The sequence below is a fragment of the Mus pahari genome, chromosome 5, assembly GCF_900095145.1.
Source record: "Mus pahari chromosome 5, PAHARI_EIJ_v1.1, whole genome shotgun sequence".
In the NCBI taxonomy this organism is placed as follows: Eukaryota; Metazoa; Chordata; class Mammalia; order Rodentia; family Muridae; genus Mus; species Mus pahari.
In genome coordinates, this window is record NC_034594.1 from 130,560,184 (window position 1) to 130,564,580 (window position 4,397).

The window sequence follows — 4,397 nt, forward strand, 5'->3', positions numbered from 1 at the left end:
TCTGGGCGTATGCATTATATATAAACACATAAATGAATAAACCAGGCTTTGGGCAGGGACCCAAGGGAGCACTCAGTAAATGGAGAAAGAGCTTGAAGCCCATGTTCATGTCTCTGTTCCCTGCACAGTATCTTGTTCAGAGCAAACCTTCAGTCAATAGTTATTGCATCTGAACAAAGAGGCAATGTTTATTCTAGCTGGTCTTGAGGATGACATCTGATGACCTCCAGCTTCTAAATGCAAGTGGAGCTTAATCATCTTTGCCAGGTGCTCAGAATAGTCACCGGTCTTGTGAAGAGCCACCCAAAGGAGAAGGCACATGACCTGATGGGCCACCCTGTCTTCACATTATCAATCTCCTGGGAACTTTTGTAGCATGCAGCTGCCAGGTGGGAACTTGTTCCCAACTGAGCAAACCAGACTCTCTAGGGGTACAGCTTAGGTGTTGGGAATGCTGGTATTTTTCTCTTTGAACACCCCCCAGATGATTCTAATGGGGCCTAGAGGCAAGAACTCAAGGCATTTTCAGACAAGAAGATAGGTGGTTGTTGCCAGAAGTAAATGACAGTTGTTCCCAGAACGGACAGTTATGCTTTCAGAATTCTAGGCTCATTTTATGTATGTATGTATGTATGTGTGTATGTATATATGTATGTATGTGTGTATGTATGTATGTATGTATTTAAAATTTAGCAATATATATGTATATATACATACACATGTATATATTATATATGTATATGCAATATATATATATATATATATATATATATATATATATGTAATGAGCATACAAAATTGTGCTTTCCTTATGACGTTTTCATACACCCTTTATTTTGGTTGATCTCCTCCCTGGCTTTTCTGCCCCTCCATGTGTCTACCCCCCCACTTCTTACATGTACTCTTCTATCTTCATGAATCTCTTTTTACACTTTCAAGTCACATCGAACGTCATTTTTCTGAGCTATGACTCCGAGGCTGTCCTGAGGCTCTCCTAGTACAGTGTATCGAGGGGTGGCTAGGAAGGTGACTGGAAGCTGGCCGTGGGAGAAGGAGGTGGCTTCACTACTGTAATAGTCAACTGCACTCTCACCTATGTAATTTAGCCCGAGTCTACAACTGGAGGGCACCAAGCTTCCTGGTACTCCAAAGCTGCCCCTTATTGAAAATGTTGGCTGGGCCTATGAAAGACTCTGTGGTTACTTGTGAAGTGCCTGTTCTGGTGTAGCTCCTGCTGCCTCACAGGCCACACCACACTTCAGGTTCTTTAGCCTGGCGCTCTACAGTGGACCATCAGGATGACCAAAGAGCTCTGGAGACTTTGTGGAGCGTGACTATAATCATGGCAGCATATTTTATTTTGCTCTGAACCAAATGGCTGAGGGAAGGTGCTCCTATGCTCTTAGGAGGAGGAGGGCATTCGTCAGCGGACTAGCTCTGAATAGTCTCCGTTAGCAAACAGCACCCCTAAAAAAAAAACCATACTGGAAGTTTCTATAAGCAGTTGTATCATTTGAAATCTAAGCTCTCCCCCAGGGAAGGAGGCTGTTGAGTTCCACACTGAGTTTGCGAAGACCATGGAGGAATAATCTAGGCTTAGGGAAGGTGCATTTCCTTGTACCTGAATCAGGAGAATTAGATTATCCCAATTTACTCTTCTCCAAAGGCATTTGAGCTAATGCTGTTTTGTGCCTCCTGCTGTCTGCGGTCTCCTTAGGACTTATTTTGCAACCTTGCCCTAGCCAGCTTCAGGCGTTCTGCCCCTCTCTCCTCTGTCCCCATGATTTCATCTCAACCATATGTACTTGATAGGATCTCACACACCGGCTTATTTACTATCGACCAGCTTCTTTATCTCGGATAGTATGTCACAGGCAGTCAAGACTGTAGCTCTTGATGGTGGTTTCCCAGATTTAAGATGAAGAAGCAGGCTCCATCTAGTTCCAGAGTCAAGGAAGTCTGATAGCCAGCCAGTGAAAAAATACTGGATTGTTGGAGAGAGGAATTTTACTCACTGGGGCTGGCTCAGACTTTAGATATGAAACATTTGATTTATAGTTTCTATTTCACTCTGATAGGAAATCCTGCTTATCCTTATTGGAAGGTCGAACGTGTTGGGTCTCTTAGCAGAGGTAGCTGTTAAAATATATTTCACATTCAAGGAAAGGGGCTCTTGTTATTCATCGTGTTCTCATTTTAATTATGATTTTTCTGGCATCACTTTTTACAAGAATAACCTAAGGCCTGCAAGGAGTGATTTCCCTTAATCAGTTCTTAAGCCACCCCTCGCCCCAAGTAGCTCTATAGCTCTTACCGCACAGATGAAATGAAATGGAGAATTGAGCAATTACCTGGCGAATCTGAGCACTGTAGAGTCAGCAGTCAATTAGAACAGTTCTATTACAAGGCTCCTTCCCCTCCTTTCTTCTTTTTCGCTATACAATTATGACCTTAACTCTTCATACTCCTGGCTTGCATTGAAGGTTGTCCTCTTCATTTTCTCCCTCTCCTGATCCTGGAACGTTTTCTACACGAGCCCTTTCTTCTCTTGGCTCACTTCTTGTCTCTATTCCTTCAGCAGAGAGACCTCAGATTACTCCTTCCTACAACTGTGAGCTTAGGTTCTAGCATATCACTTCCTAGATGCTAGTCCACAGCAGGGAAGCTGCACTTGAGCTCCTGAGCGACACTCCCTGGACTTTATAGGCGAGTGCTTTACACTGTGGGTCTGCAGACACTTGCTTTTCCCTCAAGGTGTAAAGAATTTGCCTGGGTTTTGCCTTGAGATAGTTCCTGTGACTTATATAGTCTGCGTTGGTTACTATGTGGGAACACTCTCTTAATTGTAGAAGGTGGAACTCTACCTCCTGTTCTACATGTCAGGGTCTCTGTTCTGTATATCTGGGGCTGGGGAGATGGCTCAGTGGTTAATAATACTTGCTAAGTTCAGATCCTAGCTCCCATGCCAGACGTCACATGAATGCGTGTAACTCTAGCCCCAAGGGATCTGATGCCCTCTTCTGGCCTTCATGGGTACCTGAACACACATATGTACATACACTCACATAGGCAGACAGGTGGACAGGCAGACAGACAGACACACACAGAGAAATAAAAGTACTTTTCTATACTCAGGTCTTTTCTTGTATCTCTCACATACAATAATCTCATTTGCCACCTTAATTTGTTTTTTACATGTGTGTCTGTTAATGTGGTGTGAATGTGCATGTAGTATATGTATTAGCAAGTATATGGGAGTGTTGTCTGTGCCTGTGCCCAATGTTGATGATGGGTATCTTGTCTTTCTTGTTCTTGTTATTAAGAACTCCTACACTGAGTAACTGGGTATCAATAAAGCATTTAAAGCAATAAGGCAGGTCCCTAGCACACCTGTGGACAGCTCACAATCTGTGTTTAAATTGATATCCCATTTATAAAAGTGGGGGAGGATAATGTCTGGTCTGCCTTGGAGACCATTCGGAGACTCAATTAAGATCATGTACAGGGAAGTGCTTTAGTTCAGCATAAGCCCATGTAAGAAGCAATGGGAAGCAACAAGGCTGTGGGAGCGAACATGAGTGCTGGCATATTCCAGGCCCCATCCTGGACCCCAATTATCTGCTGTGACTTACGTTATTGGAAAACAGTTCTTTTGTTTTTTGTTTTTTTTGTTTTTTGCTTTTCATCTGTGAAATGGTAAGAGTAACACTGACCTTGACTGGGTCTGGGGGTTAAGAAGATATTTAGAGATGTTGGCTCATGAAGCTAAGGTGGAGCCATCTCTCCTCTCACTCTTTCTTGTCACTAAATCAGATAATGTTATTGTACTCATTGTCTAGTACAGCTATAGTAACTTACCACAGATGTATTGGCTTAAACAATGCAAGTTTGTTACCCACTGCCTGGATCCACAGGTCAGAAGTTTAGTGGGCTGGACAGGCTTGGCTTCCCAGGCTAACATCCAGCGTCATGGTTAGCAGGCTCTGGGTATCATCAGCTTTTGGAGCCCCTTCAGGCTGTTGGCAGCGTTCCACTCCTGCTGGTTGTGAGACTGAGGTACTCATCTCCTTGCTACCTGGAGGCTGGGGTAGTTCTCACCTTCTAGAAGCCACCCATATTGCCTAGCTTAGGCAACTGTTCCTCTGGTTTCAGAGCCAACAACATCCTTAGTGAACTGGCTGGATTTTTTCTCCCACCTGTCTTAAGCACCCCAAGGCCAAAGATGATATAAAGTCCATATACTTGGGTCTGTCATTAATTTCATTTGAAAAAAATTCTTTGCCATGTAACCATATTATTGCAAAAAAGCACAATTGCAAGCTCTAGGGTTAAAGCTGTTGGCATCCTTTGCAGGTATTATTACTTTGTATTGCAGCAAAAAGATTATATATATTTCT